Raw genomic sequence first — 22,645 nt, forward strand, 5'->3', positions numbered from 1 at the left:
CGCTCTAGAAACTAATTTGAAACTTAAAATTCGGCAGTTTTTGAGAGAAAAACGCCCAACTGGGCAAAATGGGCCCAAACCGGGCATTTTTATGCCAACCCGGGCGTTTCCACTGTCCCCGGGCGTTTTTCATGCTGAAAACGCCCGACCCGGACGTTTTTTATGCCATCCCGGGCGTTTTTGCACTGCTCCACGCAGTCTTCATCAAATGGTCATAACTTCTTCATCCGAGCTCGGATTGAGGCGTACAAGGTACCCACGTGAAGCTATTTCAAAGACGAAGATAACGGTGGTAAGATATAAAATATTTTGGACATGATCTTTATAGGGAAAGAACACTTTGAATCAGGCCCCACCGCTTTGGCTCATTGTAGACACTCCATATGTACATCTATCAGCTAATATATAATAATCAAACCTTAATGATCAATTGATAGACGATTTAAATATACAAAAAAGGAGAAAACTTGGAGTATAATTAGCATCATTTGATTTACATCAAATACCCCCAAACTTATTTACTTGCTCGCCCTCGAGCAAGACCACTCAAGCAAAATATTTCAAAGTTCAACTCACAAAAGTTTTCATCACAAATAATCAAGTGAGGACGTGAATGACAAAATCTAAACCCCCAACATTTCCAATCAAGATTTCCCACTCTCAAGAACAATCACTAATCCACCTAGAACTTCAAGTCAAAGTGCACTTCAAAGTAAATTCAAACATAAGATCCTACAACTCAAACCGTCATCATTGACTCGTCAAGCAATACTTATTACATAGACCCGTGGATTTCAAATCAAACTTCTTTAACTCTACCAAGTCATTTACAAAACACCCATAATGCTCAATAATAAAGTCCAAGGTCTTTATTCAAAGGTTGTAATGGGGCTAGGGATGATGTAGGATAAATATGGATAGTAGCTCAAAAACTACATATTTGAGTGCCAAATTTTTCACTATTACAACTTCCTTCCAAAGAACCAAACAAAATACATTTATAACCCATACTTCCACTTCCCCAACTTGAGATATTTTCTAGACAAGATTACATCATTATGAAACAATAGAAGTTCTACTTTATTTCACTTTTTTTTCTTTTTTTTTCAAAGGCCTCGACTTTTAAAATTTGAGGGCAGTCTTTTTCCTTACAAAGAACTTCATTCTCCACACTTATACATTACATCGAATCTGAAAAATCTCTAAACTTTGATAGAACCCACCCAACACTTACAACACAAACAACAAAGCTCAAACTCGTATTTAGCACCCAAATAGTAGTAAGGTTTATTGAAGGGGCTAAAATGAGGCTTATTTAAGTAGCTAAGTGATTGGCTAAGTATTTGTACAAAAAAATAGGGAATAAGCTCAAAGTGGCTTCTAGGGGATCATTTGTTGGACTAGGCATGTGAATATTTGGCTATGGAGTTCATCCTAGTGCCTTATCATCCCTTATCATTAACACAAATGAATGCAAACACGCAACTCAATAAAGCAAAACGATCCAAGATAATTTCCACAAGACATATGACTTTCATACTCTCCTCAACTCAAGAAATCGGTTGTAGTCACAAAATGCTCTTTCAAATAAATCAATGCACAAATTCCATTCATCCTAAGCTTCAAAGATCAAGTAAAATCAAGCAAGATTTCCCAACCAAAAAGCCGAAGACAAAGCATGCACCCGTCAATTACATTGATTTCAAAACACCCTTAGCATACAATACACCCAAGAAACATGCATCATGCATAAAAATCATTCAAACTGAAACAACCCCCCCAAACTTGAATGCTTCATTGTCCTCAATGCAAACAAAGAAGAGCATAGAAAGTAAAGGGATAGAAGACTCCCCTAAACTTGGCATGAAATCCGTAGCATATGGGTGGGAGGGTGGGTGTATCTTCAATTGTAGGTGTGCTCTCTCATAGGCTCCAATGTGCTCCTACAAAACAAAACAAAACAACACAAACAAAACATAAAGAAACACTCAATTCAAAATAAATGCTAGAGGAAAGAACTGAGCAAACAAAACCTCCAACATATGAAAATAAAAATAAAAGAAAATAAAATAAAAACTTGGGTTGCCTCCCAATCAGCGCCTTTGTTTATAGTCGTTTGCCTCGACATTCTTCTTTGAAACTTTCCTATCCAAACTCCAATAGGCGGCTCTTCGCCTTCTTTGAAGTCAACTTGTATTGGGAAACAAAAATCTTGTTCCAAACTCCCTTCATCAAACACACTATCTTCCTTTTGCATCAAACAACAACTCTTCTCGAAGATGCATCGATCAAGAACATCAACTCTAAAGCATGCCTTAGCATCACTTGGGTGCTTCATCACTTTATCCACATTTATAGTCACTTGTTCACCATTGATTCTAAAAGTGGCAGAGTTATCTTTTGTGCCATGAAGCACATCTCCAGTGGCTAGAAAAGGCCGCCCAAAGAGAATAGGCACTTCCTTATCTTCCGGCATGTCTAAGACAATGAAGTCGACGGGAATGATGAACTTGTCCACTTTCACTAGCACATCCTCTACAATCCCAGTTGGCTTTACAATTGAGTGATCAGTCAATTGAAGAGCAATATCTATAGGCTCAATCCTCTTCTCCAATCCTATGGCACGAGCAGTTTTTAATGTCATGAGAGAAATTCCCGATCCTTGATCTAAAAGGCATTTTGTGAAGATGGTATCCCCAATCTCACAAGGAATCACACATCCCCCGGATCACTCTTCTTTCTTGGCATCATTCCCGAGATCAGCTGTGAGCAATTCATACTCAACGGGACAATTCCCTCATCTTGAAGCTTCTCCTTGTTTGCCATCATATCTTTGAAAATTTGGAGAATTTAGGGAAGTTGGTAAAGAGATCAACCAAAGAGATATCGTCACGTGCTGACGCAATAAATATTTTTTTTTTAAAAAAATCGAATTTAAATAAAAAAAAAAATTTTGTAACGGTATTATTACCGTTTTTTTGTTTTTTTTTTATATTTTTTTTGTTTTTTATTAAATTTTTTACTCTATAAATACTCCTAAACCCATCCTCATTTACACACAACTACACATCTATTCTTCATATCATCTAAATTTTCTCTCAAATTTTCGCTGAAATTTTCATAACCCAACTCAAGATGTCCGGCGACGGCGAGGGCAACTATGGCGGCTCCGGCTCCGGCGGGTGGGATCTCAACTCATTCGGCGATTGGGAGAACATGATCAACACATTGGGCGGTGGAGGTTCGTCAACGCCGGGGACCCAGGGTTCGGCGACGCCGGGGGGTACCAACCACCCAATTTTGACCTTGATGCATATGTTCGTCCCAACGTCCCGCGGTTTTCGCAGGGATTATCCCAGATCCGGGAGGATTTTCCAGTTGATCCCACGCCGGGAGTAGGCCGAGGCGGTGGAGGTGGCCGAGGCGGTGGAGGTGGCCGAGGCAGTGTACAACCCCAGACGGGCGAGGACGAGGAGGAAGAAGAGGAAGAGGATCTTGGCCGACATCCGTACAACAACCTCGAAACGATGGCGGTGTACAACGCCTGGATCACGGTCTCGTACGATCCCATCGTCGGGAATCAACAAACCCGGAAGTGTTTCTGGGAAAAGGTTGTCGAGGTCTACCACCAAATAAAGCCGAACCGCTCCCGCAAGCGCACAGTTAAAATGATCCGCTGTCACTTTGACCGAGTCGACCGACAGGTCAAAAAATTCTGCGGCATCTACTCGGCGGAAGAGGCGCGCTACCAAAGCGGCGCCACGGCCACCGACATTTTGACGTCCGCTTTGCGCGCCTACTACCAGGACGAGGGACATCAATTCAGATTTGTTGATGTTTGGCGCGCCGTCAAGGACGAGGAACGATGGGCCGGCGGTTTCCGCTCTACTCTAATCAATTCATCATCTATTCGAGGCTCTTCTCTTTGGGAACTCTCTTCCTCCTCTTGGTGGATACGGTGGAGGTGGAATGTGATCGGGAAAATTGAACTTGCTCTTGGGATCTTTTGCTGGGCTTAAAGTAACCTTCTTTTCTGAATTCATGTCTGCCTCTTCTATCTTCTTACCTTTTTCTTCAGCTGACAATCTTCCATAAGATTCAGATTCCATACCTATTATCTTGCCGCCGGATGCAGCCCCTTCTTGACCATGTTGTGCCTTCGGCACTAACTCGAGACTTCTCTTACACACCTCGTCCGCCCCTGCGTGCGAGGAGTGCAAGCCTAACACCTCATCCGCCCCTGCGTGTGAGATGCCGGAAGACCCTTAGCCGTCCATTATTGGCATATAATCTAAATTCTTTCCACTTCTAAGAGTAACCGCTTTACATTGCCCATTAACATTTGGATTTGTGACTGTGGTGCTCGGGATAGATCCTTGAGTCCTTTTTTGCGCAGCTGATGCAATTTGGCCTATCATTCTCTCTAAGTTCTTCATTGTAGCATCAATGTGGCCAAACTTCTCATTCACTTTTTCCTTAAACTGATCATTCTCCTTTTGATTCTTTGTCATAAAGGAATAGATCTGCGCAACTTGATCATCACTGGATGGCTTCTTCTCAAACCCCGGAGGTTGGGTATTGCTCCTCCATTGATTTCTTACAATGTTGCTAGAACCGGCTTGATTCCAATTTCCTTTCTGAGGCCTCCAATTCTGCTGATTGTATTGAGGTCCTTGATTGTAGCCTTGACGATTATCCCCAATATAATTCACATCTTCCACATGAGCTCCTTGCAAACTTGGACATTGATCTGTATAATGTCCTACTTGGCACACTCCACACTTCATCACAGGTGCAACTTGTGGTTGTGGAGTCAATTGCAAGGATTTGATAGCATTCGTCATTGAAGAAATTTGGGTACTAAAGTCAGCCATCTGAGCCTCTATTGCTGTCAATCTTTCTGCTTCTTTAGTAGCACCAAATGTATCTTCCGCGGCCACCTTCCTTGGATTTCCAATTCCTCTGATTGTTCGCTAATCTTTGGAATAGCGCTCTCACTTCATCATGGGTCAAATCGTCCAAGTTCTCACTTGACCCTGCGGTCACCAGCCCTGTTCCTTCATGATTGAGTCCTTTGTAGAATTTCAAAAGATCATGCCCCGTAGCTAGACCATGACTTGGGCATTTCCTTAGCAAGTCTGTAAATCTCTTCCAAGCTTCGGCAAATGACTCATCATACTTTTGCCAGAACGAAGTGATCTACTCTCTCAACTTCTCGATTTTCATTGGAGAGTTATATTCCAAAAGGAATTTCGACTTCAACTCCTCAAATGTTGCTATGTTGTAGCCAGTAGTGAGTCGTACCATTCTCTTGCTTTCTCTCTCAATGAGAAAGGAAATAAGGCCCTCTTAATCAGAATTAGTCAATTCATAGAAGGCATTCAAATGGCTCATCGGATCTTCATCATCACGGCCATGGAAAAGATTTCCTCCATTCACCAAACTAATATAGTGAGGTGGGATGTTGACATTGTCATTCGCATAGGCAAACTCCCCCGGGTGGTCAACTCCCGATCTGAGGATATCTCCAAACCTCCCACAGGTGGTGGGGCATCATTGTACTCATTCCCAGCCATCGATTCTGCTTCTGATTCTGTCTCACTCAAAATTTCTGAACATGAACTAAAAATGGGGTTCTCTCTGATTGGACTTTGATAACCCGGATAGTTCTCTACTTCAAGACCTCTTGGTACTCTTCTATGATATGTAAGCTGATTAAACGGCGATGTACCCTTTGATCTAGTGTGCATTCACTATTCTTTTTTTCTTTTTTTTTAAGATTACACAAACCTGCACAACAGAAAAGAAACCAAGCACAAACACAAAGTATGTTACACTACTATCGAAAGCGAGACCTCTCGACAACATCGGGGGTAAGACCTATAAAAAGTGTGTGCTTGAGTGTAAACTAAAAATACCTAATTACTAAACTAAGGGTTAGAAAAATATCACCTAAAATATACACTACTTCGTCTTCAAGTCCGGACATGGTAGATGACTATCACCCCCAACAACACGAAGTATGTACCTAAACAAAATAAAAAGAAAGATCAAACAAAATAAAACTACTATGTATTAAACAACCTATTGTCTCCCCGGCAACGTCGCCAAAAACTTGATGCGTATTTTAGAGTATCTAAACCAGTTCACACAAATTATCAAGTTTAATTAATTAACTCTAATTATACTACAATACTGCAAGATTACAGTGTCGTAGTAGTATTTCAAGTGTCGATCCACAGGGAGGCAAAGATTGTTTACACTTAAGAGCATATAAAAACATACAAAGATTTGATTTTTGATTTGTGAAAGTTAATGACAAAATAAAGCAACAAGTTAACAAAAGAAAGACTATACAAATGAGAAAATATGCCACTCCAAATTGCTCACTAGGCTTGTATTGTTCTACACCTTTAACAACGAAACATATGAAGGGATTAAAACATCAACCTAATCACATACACTGAACATGTACACAATGAGTAGTTCACAATTAGCTGAACACATAACCTATGAACCAATCTTCAATGTTTATAAACTCCTGCGGAAGCGCTGGAGAAATAAACATCTACTATAAAACACCTACTTAATCCACTATCAAATTATCCTCTGAACAATTCTAATTCAATAGCATACCAACAATCAAACATTCCTAAACTATGTTAAAGAGACAATAGCAAAGGAAAGAACAACACTACATTACTAGCCAAAAACATAGTGTATAAACATTGAGCACATTGTTGGTAACAAACACATGAGTTCAATGGTGTAGAAACATCCACAAAGCCTAGATTACAACTTGGAGCAACATAGAGAGTTTAGCCTAAACACATGGTGGAATTTGCAACAAAAACCATAAGAAACATGCCCTCGTTGAGTGGAATTAGGATTTGGAGACTGATCGTCGGAATGTTGGCCTAAATTTCTTCCTTTTCTTCTTCCTTCTCTCTTTTCCTCTCCCTTTTCTCGTATTTGAATATGTCTGAATACCTCCCAAAACCACTCTAGAAACCAATTTGAAACCTAAAATTCGACAGTTTTCGAGAAAAACGCCCAACTGGGCAAAATGGGCCCAAACCGGGCGTTTCCACTGCCCCTGGGCGTTTTTCATGCTGAAAACGCCCGACTCGGGCGTTTTTTATGCCAACCCGGGCGTTTTTGCACTTCTCCGCGCAGCCTTCATCAAATGGTTATAACTTCTTCATCCGAGCTCCGATTGAGGCGTACAAGGTACCCACGCGAAGCTATTTCAAAGAAAAAGATAACGGTGGTAACATACAAGAATTTGGACATCATCTTGATAGGCAAAGAACACTTTGAATCAGACCCCACCGCTTTGGCTCATTGTAGACACTCCATATGTACATCTATCAACTAATATATAATAATCAAACCTTAATGATCAATTGATAGATGATTTAAATATAAAAAAAGGAGAAAACTTAGAGTATAATTAACATCATTTGATTCACATCATTTACTCTCCTGAACATTTTTGTTTCATTTTCCTATAGCTGAAACAGGGTTAACGAATCCAATTGTTGCTACACATTTATAAGAGGTTTGAGAATTCTGAAAAGTGAGTGTTTTGTTTAGCCACAATTTAAAATCACAAATACTACTAGTAGTACCATTTATCCATACAAAGGAAATAAAAATAATGAAATTCTTAACCTAAACAAATCAAAGATCTAGTTCAACCACATGCGTGCAATTTTTTTTTATCCAAAGTTGTAAATGACACAAATGTTAATATATAATTGGTTAAATACGAAAGAAATGGAAAAAATTAAATAATAGAGAGAGGGAAAATGTAGTGAAAATAGTGTTAGTGAATTATATGGTGCATATTAAAAGTGGTGCGATATTTAATTGGTTAAAAACTTTCCATATTTATACTATTTAATTTTGGGAGAAGATTCAAATTAATAAACTAGTCTAATTTTTAACGACGAGAGAAGTATTATAAATAATGTTTGATAATTCACACGGTTAAAAAAAACTTTTAGTTGAGAAAAGTTAAGCAAGCAATCCATTACATAAAAAAATATAGAGAGAGTTAGAAGATTAAGTCACCGGTTCAAATCCGCCATCAGTTGGGAGACTTTCTTCCTTAATCCGCAATTCCGATTGAGCAGGATTAGGATGCCGCCTATAGTGTAAAAAAATGATTAAATGTCACTATAAAAAAGTTTAAAATTGAAATTACCAATTAGATAAAGAATAAAATTAATATCTTAGAATTACTGGACTCGACGTAGACTTAGGTGGAAATTAGGAGCTAAGACAAAGAGAAGAGAATTAAGAAATTCATCCATTCTTTCACTCTGCATCTGAAATCCTGGTTTGATTTTCAATGTGCGTTTGATTGAATGGAATGTGATACGATATTGATCGTATCGAGATAAGGATCGACGGCGTGGGAGCTCGGCGATCAAATTCAGGCTGCACGCGGAGGTCTTCTCCGTCGGACAGATCGTCAGTTCTTATGAAAGAAAATAAAGAGAAAGCAAATTTGGGAAATATCTTTTCATTCATTATGGATAGTTGACAAGTTCCCCTTTTTATATCTAGGACCCTAGGGCGGTTCGACCTCCTATCTCTCGGGAAAGAACCACAAAGAAAACCCGAGATAGAGCTTATAACATGCTCGACTCCTACACTATTACATTATATAAAATAACCAACGACAACAATACATAACTAACTACTAACATAATCTTGGAAGCGAGCTGGTACTTTTCTGATGCGGCGAGCACGCGAGTCGCCTTGGCTGAAGTCTTGAACATCCTCCGTCGCATGAGCATCTGTTAATGTATCAGGAAGCTTTCTATTGTTGGGCCCGTTGTCACCCCTAGACCGTGGCTGTGTCTCGGTTGATGATGTAGAGCTCTTATCAGAATGACATAAAACTGTTGGACGTCTACATTCTAGTTTGTCGAGCTCCCGCACAACCAATTTTCTGAATTTCGATCTACATCATGTCTTATTCCAATTCCACCGAAATCAACATAGTTGACGGCGGCGACGAAGATAGAGGAAATGATTTCGGATTCGGCCAATGGATTTTCGACCGAAATTCGATCAGCTCGAGGATGAGCCAATCTTCGCCCAGAGATTCGTCGGGATCGCCATCTTCTTCGGCGAACGGCTATTTCGATTTTAAGAAAACCAAGGTATCCAAGAGAAAGGCGTGGTACTTGAATAGGACGACGATTGGATTGGGGATATTGGTCGGTCTCTTCTTCTTGATGAATTTTTGGATGCTTAGACGGATCCAAGAACCGGGTCGGGTACGTGGGAACATCAAGCTTAAGCCTTTGAAATCGAACGCTACCACTGTGTTTATCCGGGTAGGACTTAATAATCTTTCCCCATGTCTGTTTCTTCATTTATTATTTCCTCTGTGTGTGTTTGAATTAGGCACCTTCAATCCATAGAGTTGGATGTTCACAGGTGTTTGAGACATTTCTTATTTTAGTTGCACATTATGAAATGATTAATAAAAAGTTTGATGGATACTCGAGATTAGTTAAAAGTTGGACTTATACTGGAGATTTTCCATGTTACTTAAATTGAAATAGTAGTCATGTCTGTAAAAGATTATCATTAGGAATTTTTGTGGAAATATAAATCTGTTGCTTGCTCGTGAGTCGTAACTTTCAGCGGTTCCGTGTTTTGGTTCCTTTAACTGTATGTTCTGAGATACGACATGGGGAGTTGAAAAGGGCAAGCAGAAGAGTTCAAAATCTTATTGTTAATGTGGTTTGTTTTGGACAAAATACACATCGTGTTAAAGTTTCTTATGATGTAGCTGAATACGAACCTAAGAAAATGACATTGATATAATGTTACTAACACTCTTTAAAGTTGGATGTCTGTAGTCATTTAGGACACTTATTATGTTAGCTGTTCATTATAAGTATATGCTATGATTAGTGAATAGTGAAGAGTTTAATAGATGCTGGAGATTTATCTGTCACTTAAATGAAAACAGTATCAGGTCTGCAAAGGATGCATTTATCATTGGGAATTCTGTTGAAAAAGAAATGTTGTGGTTGCACAGCTGGCTATATCAAGAGGTTACATACTTACATGTATTGGTTCCTTAACGCTATGTATAAAAGTATGACAGGGAAGTGAAAAGGGCAAGTGGAAGAGTTCGTTTTCTAACTTTGCGGTGGTTCCTTTTGGTTTAAGGGATTTAATCAATTTATTTGTACTAGTCTAACAAAAAATGACCTTGATGTATGTTTACTACCAATCATTGTTTTGGTTTCAGTCTATACCTAAATATGGTGAAGAGTTTAAAGTGGGTATGGTTCATGTAAAGGATGCATATATCAGTCATAAAATAACAGCTTTACTCCTCTGCTGGCTGGGTTGATTCGATATTTCCCAGACTTTTATCATTTTGAATATTTAAGCGTGGATGTTAATGCTTGTGCTCTCCCATGCAATGATATTAGATGCATTTTAATCTGCGAAAATCAGTATGTTCATTAGAGTGGCTGACAATTATTAGGTGGAAAAAGAGTACATACTGACTATCTCTTACTATCTTCTAAGTCCCACAACAAACTGCTAAATGTGTATGCTTCTTTATCTTAATGCAGGAAGAACTGCAAAAACTTGGCAGAGGGGAGAAACCTCAGAAAACCATATACGCAAGGCTTTTGGCTAAGGCTGCTCATGCACTAGCTGAGGTTTGTTCACTTTCTCAAGTAAAAAAATTGTTATTTGTCATCTTCTAGGGAACTATTGATTTTCTGTTTGGATTCCGTCCATTTTTTCTTTCTTCCACTGATGCTTCCACATCAGGGAGAGACCAAGGAGCCTAAGGACTTGTGGATGGAACCTTACACTCGCGCTTCTTCATGGATCCCTTGTTCTCAAACACGCAATTGGGAACCTAGTGGTCTGACATCTCTCTCTATATATGTGTGTTTGTGTGTGTCTGAGAAAGCTCAGTGTGTTTTATAATTAGTGTTTGCATATTCGTGCCTATGCATGCTCAGATGATGTGCGTAAGTATAGGCTGACTATGCTTCCAAGACTAATGTCGTCATGTTTATGTCAGAGGGTGCAAGTGGTTTTATAATGGTCACAGCTAATGGTGGAATAAATCAGCAGCGAGTAGCTGTATGTCTATTTTTTATATCGTGATAGGAAACTTCAGTTTTTAGAATATTCTGAATTTGATTTTATTTTGGCAATGACTAGATTATTTGGGTGTTTCTAACAGGTATGCAATGCCGTTGCTATTGCTAGAATGCTTAATGCAACACTTGTTCTTCCGAGATTTATGTTTAGCAGCGTTTGGAGAGATGCTAGGTGAAATACATTTTAATTTTGACGATTTCTAGCTTTCTTAATGCATGTAATGTGTGTTTCCTGTAACATGTCCTTATTCTTTCATCTCATCATGTAGAGAAGTCCATTCCAATAACAGATTACAACTTTACAAGTAATACATATCCAGCTAGGTTTTGCATTGTTTATTTTTTATTTAAAGTAGACATATTGCCAGTGGATATAAAGACGAAAGCATAAAATTTCTAGCAAGGTACTTATTAAGATTATCAAAAAATAAGATTATCTGTTATCGATGGGATCTTGGGATGATTGGGTGAACTTGATGATTACTTAACCTCTGTCATGTTATTATTTTTAACCTAGTTTGCATCTTAACTATCTAATATTCATTTCTATGGTTGTCGATATCTTTTTCCATCTTAAGTGTTAAGAATATTAGTAGTGTTAAGTATATTATGTATTCTGTCCCACATCGGAGATGTGAGATAGCCTAGCTTAGTCTCTTGTACTATATATATGTGGCCTATGTTGACTAATGAAAAACACCTACACCTACACCTACACCTACGACTATTCTCTACTATGTCTATATACTTCTCTGCATATATCTATAATTTACTGTTCTACATGGTATCAGAGCGGATTCGAATCCGTCTCTAGAAAATTAGGGTTTAAAGAAATTAGGGTTTCTGCTGCTGCCCGCTCTACTATCCCCACTCTGCTCTTCCGTCATTGCTCTACTCTACCCAAATTATTTTTTGTTCTTCTCTACCGCGCTACTCTGCCCAAACTGGGGTTTACGGTGTTGCTGCTCTACTCTGCCCAAATTTGGGTTTCTACTACTACTCTGTTGTTGCTGCTCTACTCTGCCCAAATTTGGGTTTCTACTACTACTCTGCTTTATTGCACAGCTGCTCTTCTTCTCTGCCAAAATTAGGGTTTCTGCTACTGCTGCTTTACTTTGTCCAACCGACGCTCTGCCCAAATTAGGGTTTACGGCAACTCTGACTGATTAGTTTAGAGTTTGCTCCATGATATTTTATCATGTCTACTACTACTGCCCTGCAGCTGCTACTCTGCTACAGCTGTAACTACTACCCTGTATCTGCCACTTCTGCTACAGTTGCTATTGTTGTCCTACAGTTGCTACTCTGCTACATCTGTTACTACAACCCTGCATCTGCCACTTCTGCTACAGTTGCTACTACTGCTCTACAGTTGCTACTCTGCTACATCTGTTACTACTACTACCCTGCATCTGCTACTTCTGCTACAGTTGCTACTACTGCTCTACAGTTGCTACACTGCTCTACAGTTGCTACTCCCGTGCATCTGCTACTTCTGCTACAGATGCTACTACTGCCTTATAGCTGCTACTTTGCTACAACTACTTATACGCTGCCCTGCAGCTCTACTTTTGCTACGGCTGCTACTACTGCATATAGTTGTGACTTCTGCTATAGTTTCAACTACTACTACTATTGTTGTTGATGTCTACATTAAATTGTTGAGGGAAAACATTTGAGAACTTTGTACCAAACTGGACATGATTGATATAGACGTTCCAGCTTGAGGGGGAGTGTTAAGAATATTAGTAGTGTTAAGTATATTATGTATTCTATTTCTGTCCCACATCGGAGATGTGAGATAGCCTAACTTAGTCTCTTGTACTATATATATGTGGCCTATGTTGACTAATGAAAAACACCTACACCTACACCTACACCTACACCTACGACTATTCTCTACTATGTCTATATACTTCTCTGCATATATCTATAATTTACTGTTCTACATTAAGAAATATCTAACATGTTCTGATTGAAAACTATGGTCAAACTCTGTTATTTCGTAGCCAGTTCAGCGATATTTACCAGGAGGATTATTTCATCGACTACTTGAAGCCTGATATTCGGGTTGTCAAGGAACTTCCATTGGAGTTACAGTCATTAGATCTGGAGGCAATGGGTAGCATGGTGAGATTGATAACTATCTACTACGGATACCCAACTCCACTGCATTTTCTATGAGACCTGCTAATCGTTAGGGTGTTTCCTGGACTTTCCTATCAGGTTACTGACTCAGATATTACGAAAGAGGCTAAGCCAAGTTTTTACATGAAGTACATTTTGCCCATTTTGCATCTCAACAGAGTAGTTCATTTTGTCGGATTTGGGAACAGATTGGCATCTGATCCAGTCCCTCATAAGTTACAGGTAACTTCAGGCTTTGGTTTGTTAAACAGTTCAGTTATGATTGTCTTTACTTCAAGTTCTTCAAAGACCTCATTCTTGAATGTTCATATAAAAATTTCCCCACTTTGCTTCCTAATTAAAGAACTTCATCTAGAGCCTTCGATGCAGATGCAACTTTCATGCTCTAAGATTTGTCCCTAAAATACAAGAAGCTGGCGCTTTGCTTCTTCAGAGGATGCGTCAAAATGATACAGGTTTGGGGCATTTGGACCATTATCTTGTAGGTCCATTTGCACAGACAACGGTGAAGGGGCAAAAAACTGCTGCTGCTAAAAAATCAAGATATCTAGCCTTACATCTGAGGTTTGAAATTGACATGGTAGCTCATTCTTTATGTGAATTTGGTGGAGGTGAAGAGGAAAAACGTGAATTGGAGGCTTACCGAGGAATACATTTCCCTGCATTGGTGGAACTGGAAAAAAAGGGAAAGTAAGTTTCTGCAGTATTCTTGTAGTTTCAAAGCATCATTATTTAATTTTGTGCTGGCCAGGGTTGGATTCTTTTAATGCAATGATGGGTTTGTCTTTAGGCAATCGTGGTTTTTACGGGATAAAGGGGGAAATTGTTATTTGGCTCTGCGTAATTCTTTGACACAGTATCATTATTTGATGATAAGAATAAAACTTTTATATGAAAAGTTACATTTTTCCTAATTGCTCTCTGAGTTTAATCATACAATATTTGGTTTGTTCTTCTATATCCCGTCGCAGATAGAACTGTATCCTTCTCCCTGCCTCAAACATGGATCTTTCCTGACTATTCTAGGATCTGATTTTATGGTCATAGACATGAGTCTGTTTTCTGATTCATGGATAGTTGCTGTATCGGAAGATTTGACCATCATTGCAAATCACAAATTTTCTTAGTAAATGAATCTTGTGCAGGTTTCCCTCCCCAACAGAACTAAAATCTGAAGGATTATGTCCATTGATGCCAGAGGAGACAGTGCTTATGCTTGCTGGTCTTGGTTTCAACCGGCGAACCCATATATACCTAGCTGGTGCACATATTTATGGGGGGAACTCAAGACTGTCAGCCTTGACTACCTTGTTTCCTAATTTAGTTACCAAAGAAAACTTGCTTTCTTCAACTGAAATCGATCCATTTAGGGATTTCTCTTCTCGGGTAATCATGCTCTATTTACAAAGCGAATCAACATATCTTTTGCATGTACTATATGTTTTGCTTTTGTTTTTCACATGAAGGTTTGTGCTGTTTCAAGTGCAGAAGTAAATATTCCAGTTATTCCATCCAGTTTTAAGTTAGGCTAGATTGAACAGTGTACATTACGAGTTATATTTTTTTGCAGTTGGCGGCACTTGACTTCATAGCATGCACTGCTGCTGATGTATTTGCTATGACTGACTCAGGAAGTCAATTTTCTTCTTTAGTAGCTGGCTACCGAATCTATTATGGCGGAGGCAAAATGGCAACAATACGGCCAAACAAACGGCGGCTTGCTGACATCTTTGTAAAAAAACAACACCATAGAATGGGAGGTTTTTGAGACAAGAGTGAGGAAGGCAGTAAGACAAAACAAAAGAGTATTTTCACGGCCTGTTGGAAGGAGCGTATATAGATATCCACGATGCAAGGATTGTATGTGCTATAATGATTAAGCTTTCTGTGAATACCAGCATCATCCACCCATTTTACTTCTGTATGTTAACCATCTTGACTTTTAAGTTCACTTTCCGATCAAAAATCCTTGTTCACATAGTTCCTTGGTTGCATTAATGTACTTTTCACCACACTTAAAAAGTTCCCTTTTTTGGTTTCTTAGACCTGACTTGCTAGACATCAGATATGAGAACTCCTATAGTTGTAAATGTATATGCTCAAGATGATTTTTGACCAATTGAATACACTTTGCCTCAGTAGATCAATGATGATTTCTGTTATACTGTTGATTAGGAACAGGCTATTAGCTGGACCTGTTAGATGTAATTTTCTATTCTAAGAAACACTTGTAACTGTTGATGTTGCAAATTTGATGTAAAGCAGAGGCTTTGTCACTATAATTCCATACTTTGCTTCAGTTGAGATTTTTGCCGTTGTTTACCTTGTATGAAGATGGAGAAGCTCATTTCTGTCTTAGACTAAAATGTGCAAAAACTGACAAGGGCATCCTTATAATGTGACTCAGACTCCCTCTCAGAACAATTTCGCCAAAGGTGAAGTCGTTGAGGGCATTTGTTACAGCAAGTCTGATTTCCAACATTTGTGTTGCTTCAGGAGCTAAGTTGAACCAGAGTGGATTCACACTGACTATCACTCCCTTGGGTGGCAGCACCGTTTGCAGGTATATCTCTGGTTTGCTTGCTACATTCTTCACTATTTTGTGTGTTACCTGTGTTCCAGAAAGTGTAGTTATTGTCAATGAAGGTTGGCACATGTTCCTCCAGTGCCAATTCTGTTTCTCTCTTGATCAGTATTCGGAAGAGTGCACAAAAAAGTAAGGTAATCTTCAAACCCCGCCTCAAGATCATCAGTCAGAGACTCAAAAAATGTCGAAGCGCATAGATTCTGGTTGTGGTCATTATTGTTGTGAATTACCAGTAGAAAATACGAGTCCAGGGTCCAAGGCCGAGTAGGATCAACAAGGCCAGCCCCAAAACCAAACAGGGCAGCTGGGTATATCGTGTTGGCAGCAAAACCTTAAGCCATTACAGGATCACCGTGGTTGTCATGCTTGGTAGCCGTGGTGCTAAGTCTGCTACGTGAGGGGTAGCCATGCTCGTTCTAGATATTAGCGCAAAATTGTGACCTGAAACCAATACAAACGGGGTTCAAAACTGCTGATGAAACCGACAAAAAGAACATATCAGTTATGAATCTGTAACAATTTATATGTTTAATGCATAAAATATAAGAAACTATGGTACAACCATACAGAGAACTTGATGACCAACATAGAAGAAACATAAGAAAATACTTCAACAAAAGAAAATCTCATTCGCGGTAGCAATTAGAATTAGTTATAGTGATTCGAGTAGAGTTCAACTCTTGTATTTTGTAAACACATGTATAGACAATAAGTCTATAAATGAGTATCAAGAGAGGGCTAGACTACACCAAATATTACACCTGTAAATTGAGTTGAAGGAATCATTCAAATTGGGATTTTGGATGATCAAAAGGTTTGATAAGGACTTGCTTGTTCTATTATTTATTATTTTCTATAATTTTAATTAATAAATAATAATAAACGACAAATTATGCAATAAATAAATTACTTTCTTATAAAAGCAAGTAGCATAAAACGTAGTACATAATTTTTCGTATATACCCTAACAAGTCATTAGACTGATGGCAAACTACCTTAATTAGTATGGAAGTTCCATCAAGTTTGTTGGTGGCTAGCGGATTTGAAGTGCTTTTAAATGCTAAGGGGAAGTTATTTTATCTTAAGTGATAATACGTCAATCCAAAAGCACTAGATAAAAATTGTATTATGGAAAGAGTACTTTCCTTGACTTTAATTACAGTTTGGTTGTTTATTGCTTTGGCTGCAATTTTCGCCTTCGTTCTATTTCTGTAATTTCCATTCGGTTGTAGTAGTAAATTTTTCCCACATTTGCACTTGTATGTTGTATAGAAATAGAATATTCGGTTAGAGTGAGACCACTCTATACCATTGTGTTTCCATGTGAATCCAACGAAATATTAAACCAATGGTTGACATTTCTGCTCAAAAAATCATTTGGATAAGCAACGCTCGTTGTTTTTTTTCTTTTTAATTGAGCATTATAAGGCGCATTAAATCCTAGTGATCAGTAACTCCTTCACGTAATTAAGGTGTGTCGTCCATATTATTATGCTTTCTTCCCTCTTATAACCAAATCATCAATCAACTTTCATAACGAGTTTTTCCCTTTAATTTCATTAAGAAGAACAAAATAAATAGGAGTAATAAATAAAGCTTTCGTTTTTATCTACTCCTTCTATCCCATAAAAATAAGGACACTTTCCTTTTTCGTTTGTCCCATAAAAATATCACATTTCCATTTTTTAGAAAATTCTACCGAACTAATTACCCATATACATCAATTTATTTACAACTTTTACCATTATGATCCACCATTACAACTCATTAAACACTAATAATAATGTAGAGTCCCACTCTCCACTGATGACACTGTAACTACCATTCTCCTTTCATCTTTCTTACTTTACAAATGGAGTATGTATTAATTCTCGTGCTGTCCTAAATATCCTTATTTTTTTGGGACTAGAGAGTATAACTTATACTCCAAAATATCAATGACCACGGTCATAAACGTATCTACCATTACTATAAATTTTGATATGTGCCCTTACTTATTTTAATCTTTTACCTACTACGATAATTTTGATAAGGATTCTTTAGTAAATACTACTCCCTCCATCCGTGAATAGGAGTTCCGTTTTGCCATTTTAGTTCGTCCGCAAATTGGAGTCTCAATTCACTTTTACCATAAATGGTAATAAGGTCTCACCTTCCACTAATTCATTACACTCACATTTCATTTAAAACTATTCCACTAACTTTTTTTCAGTCATTTTTCTTAACATTTCTTAAAACTCGTGCCACCAAGAAATGAGACTCCTAGTAGCGGAGGGAGTAGAAGTATATGAAATTGTAGTATAGTAAATAAAAAGTTAGTTTTAGGTAGATAGTGATAGATAGAGACAGATGCAAAACACATGGAAGAGAAATGGTGCACACATGAAGCAGACTTGTGTTTGTCACAGTCAGAAAAAGTAAAGAAGAAAATGAAGCAACAGAGCAGTAAGAATACCATTTAGGATTTTCTGTAAAAAGCAGCAGCATAAAAATCGGGAGGCCCCTTCCTTCATATCAACAATAAGTTAAGCCAATGCGTATGTACAGAAAGTGATTTTACAAAAAAGAGAGAGAAGATCATGTCAACTTTTTTGTAACTAGGTTTTACAATAACTTGTCTTATTCTGTTTCCAATACACCTCCTTCCTCCAATCCGAAATCTGTCATGGAAAGAGAGAAGATCATGTCTCACCCTTAATTCCACCGCCTCTTGACTGCTTATGTTAACTGTCAAAAGGTGTTCAATTTTTCAACTTGAATGTTCATTATATATAACCCTAGATTAAATTGAAGTTATTGATGGCAGGTAGGAGCTCCGGCTGAAATGGCGGCGAGACTGGAGGAAGCGTGTACGAGTGCCGGGGCGAGGGGTGGGTGCGTTCAGAGTGGAGATCCGGCGCTTGACCAATTCATGGAGGCTTACTGTGAAATGCTGATCAAGTACGAGCAAGAACTCTCCAAATCATTGACAGAAGCCACGCTTTTCTTTGCAACAGTTCAGCGCCACTTTCAAGCCTTCACTTTCTGCTTCTCCGATTCTTCTGCTCATACCACTACCACTAACAGTACCATCTCTCTCCTCATTTTATGCTTCCATATGTGTGTCACACACTTAATTTAAATCAATTTTCATTTAATTGGATCAAAGCCGTTTGATGCGTCTCTAGTTAGGAATAGCTCTAAACTAATTTGTGTCTGTAGGTATCAGACCGCTTAGGATTCACTAATTACCGGGACCTCTTTTATTGATTGGGTCTGAGATGACTAATCTCAGAGGTACAAGCCAATACAAGTATGATACTAAGATTACACACTAATCTGATGCAAGATATTACAATTGAAGAACCCTAGACTAAGTGCAAGTATAACACAGAACTTGAGTCTTCATCTTCTTCAATAACCCTGTACACTTAGGTGTGAATGTTAGTAACACAAGAAATGATCCCGTAGGATCTAAACACACAATGAAACTATGCAAGACAAGGTTACAAGCACTGGAATATGGCTCAGGTCGCAACAAGCGACTACACCGGGCCAAGAACCTCTCCAAAGCTTCAACCAAATGTCACAAGGGAGTATTACTGAACAAGGACCCCAGAAACCCTAGGTTTCACCGGTTACCACCACAGTAGGCCTCCTCAACACGCGGACCACAACAAGTCTCCTCTGAACACAGTCACGAACTCAGATCTCTCACCACACCACCTACAAGCTCAGGAGATCGGTCACAGAAGAAAGACCGAACTCTAGGGTTTGAGAAGGAAACCGAAGAAGTTGCCTAACTCTCAAACTAACCCGATAGATATCTTAGGAATCAAGAATCCTCGGTGGAAACACAAGCTGGAAGGAAAGCTCCGGCTAGAATCGCCGAAAAACTAGAGAGAAGTCGGAGCAAGTTCGAAGAAGAGAGAGAGAGAGAGAGAATAGAGCGTATGAGTTGAATGGGGTAGGTGAGAGGTCTGCCTCTCACTTAACAAACACACATCAAATCCAACGGCTGCAACTCAGGATCCGCGTGGAGCTGCCTACGTGGCGGCCATCCGAGCAAGCAGGTAAGTAGCGGGCCAATTAACACATTGGGCCTGCACCAGAAACTTGGGCTCAAATATTAATTGGATGAGGGTCAGCCCAAATAATTAATATGTAAGTCCAAAACTCAATGGTCCACAAATATTCAACATTCTCCACCTTGGACCTATTGGGAGCACATGGAGAGAGCCTTAGTCAGCTGTTGCTTCATCATAGCCTATAAGGCTATCTCCAGACACCAAAGAGTTTAAGGCTCTTTAGTCAAGAGAGTAGCCAGGTTGCCTAACCAAGACTCCAGATGGCCAGGCCAATTAGTCTTGTTGGACTTTTACTTGCCTTGTGACTTCAAAGAGCCAACAAGGTCTTTCCCCGGGACATGCAATGCACATGCTAACCAAAATCAAAGTGCATTTTTTGATGCATGACAACAATTTATCCACAGAAAGACATTTGGTACCCATATCAGTTGGGTTATGATCAGTATGCACTTTTTGTAAAAAAACTTCACTTTTTTCCATAACATCTCTAATGAAATGGAACCTAACATCTATATGTTTTAGTTCTATCATGGAAAACAGAGTTTTTACAAAGTTGAATGGCAGACTGACTATCAGAATATAACACAGGATCACACTTAATAAACTTGAGTTCAGAGAGAACTCCCTTTAACCATATTGCCTCCTTCATAGCCTTAGTGATGGCTATATATTCTGACTCTGTCGTAGACTACGACAGAGCTACAATGTATTGGAGTTGTGATTTCCAACTAACACAAGACCTGCAAACCTGAAACACATAGGAAGTTGTGGAGTTCCTCTTATCCTTATCATTTGCATAGTTAGAATCAACAAAACCACACAACTCAACACCTTGATCATGCTTAGAAAAACACAAACCATACTTAGAAGTATTTTTCAAGTATCTAAGCAGCCACTTAAGAGCCTCCCAATGTACTGGCCCAGGGTTAGACATGTATCTACTCAAACAAGAAACAACATAGGCAATATCAGGCCTAGTGCTAACCATAAGATACATCACAGAGCCAATAGCATTAGAATAAGGGACCTTTTGCATAGCTTTAACCTCAGATTCAGTTGAAGGACAAAGGTCCTTACTCAGCATAAAATGAGCAGCTAAGGCTAAGGGAACAGAAGCAATTTAGCACCAAGCATATTAAATTTTTCAAGAATTTTTTGCACATAAGGCTCCTGATGAAGAACCAGAGAAGAGGACTTTCTATCCCTAAGGATATTGATCCCCAGAATCTTTTTAGCATCACCAAGATCTTTCATGTCAAAATTTTCACATAAGGCACTTTGCACATGTTTAATAGACTTGATACAATGACTCATAATAAGCATGTCATCCACATAAAGCAGCAAGAACACAAGAACTTTATCAAGATCTTTCACATACAAGCAGCATCAAAGGTGCTTCTAATAAAACCAAGCTTTTGCATGCATGTATTGAACTTAATACTCCACTGCCTAGGGGATTGTTTCAAGCCATACAAGGCCTTTTTTAGCAAACACACATGATTGGGAAAATTAGGATCCACAAAACCCTATGGTTGTTTCATATAGATAGGCTTATCCAAATCACCATTGAGAAAACAGTTTTGACATCCATTTGTTTCAATTCCCAATTAAAATGAGCACATAAGGCAACCATCACTCTAACAGTAGTAAACTTAACTACATGAGCAAAAATTTCAGTATAATCTATCCCCTCTTGCTGAGTAAACCTTTGGCAACCAACCTAGCCTTGTACCTCAACCCCTCAACTTCATCTTTCAATTTATACAGCCACCTGCAATCAACTACAGAGGCACCAGGGGGCAGAGGCACAAGGATCCAAGTATTATTGACAAATAGAGAGTGGATCTCCTCTTGCATAGCTTTAAAACACATATCCCAAAACTTTGACTTTTGAGCCTGCTTATAGACTGAGGCTCATTCCCATCAGATTCAAACACATTAAAAGCTAGGACAATCAAATTCACAAAAGAACCATATCTATCAGGGGGTTTACCAACCCTCCTAACCCTATCCCTAGTCAACTGATAATTGTGTAAATCTAGATTATTATTGGGTTGTGGTTCACCATCAAAAACATTTTCAGGAACAGGGTCTTGGTTTTCTAGAGGCTCAGGATGATAGGATCTGGGTTACTAGGGGAAGGATTCCACACCTGCTCCACCTCAGTGGAAGCATCACTGCCCTGGGACTCCACCTCACTTGAGGGCCTCTCCTCAGATTGCTCTATCTTACTAAGAGGTTCACCATCTGAGGATGGAGAAGCAGGGGACCTGGGAACAATACAAGGGAAGTCATCTTCATTGAAGATGACATCCCTACTAACAACAACCTAGAAAACCAGGTTCATCCCTAACCCACACCCTATAACCCTTAACACCATCAGGATAGCCAACAAAAACACCCTTCCTAGACCTTGGGTCTAACTTATCAGTTTTTGAATGAATAAAGCACTACACCCAAACACCCTTAGGTGTGACAGATTGGGTTTTCTTTCAGTAAAACTGCTCAGGACATCTGCCCTTAAGAGTTACAGAAGGAGACCTATTATCAAATAACAAGCAGTATAATTTTGACAAACCACTTTTGGACAGAGACACCTAACTTTTTCAAGCAAGGTTCTATTCATCCTCTCAGCAACTCCATTTACTAAGGGATGTAGGAGTAGTTTTATGTCTCATAAT

At 38.9% G+C, this 22,645-nt stretch overlaps 1 non-coding gene and 1 pseudogene across 1 annotated transcript; both read left to right on the forward strand.

Moving 5' to 3' along the window:
* The first annotated feature begins 5,107 nt into the window (after positions 1-5,107).
* LOC121742814 lies at positions 5,108-5,214 on the forward strand. Its single transcript, XR_006038150.1, has one exon. It is a non-coding gene; the product is annotated as a small nucleolar RNA R71 (small nucleolar RNA).
* Positions 5,215-8,866: 3,652 nt separating this feature from the next.
* LOC121740751 lies at positions 8,867-15,472 on the forward strand (annotated as a pseudogene).
* Positions 15,473-22,645: the final 7,173 nt, after the last annotated feature.

This window comes from Salvia splendens, chromosome 7 (assembly GCF_004379255.2).
Source record: "Salvia splendens isolate huo1 chromosome 7, SspV2, whole genome shotgun sequence".
NCBI lineage: Eukaryota > Viridiplantae > Streptophyta > Magnoliopsida > Lamiales > Lamiaceae > Salvia > Salvia splendens.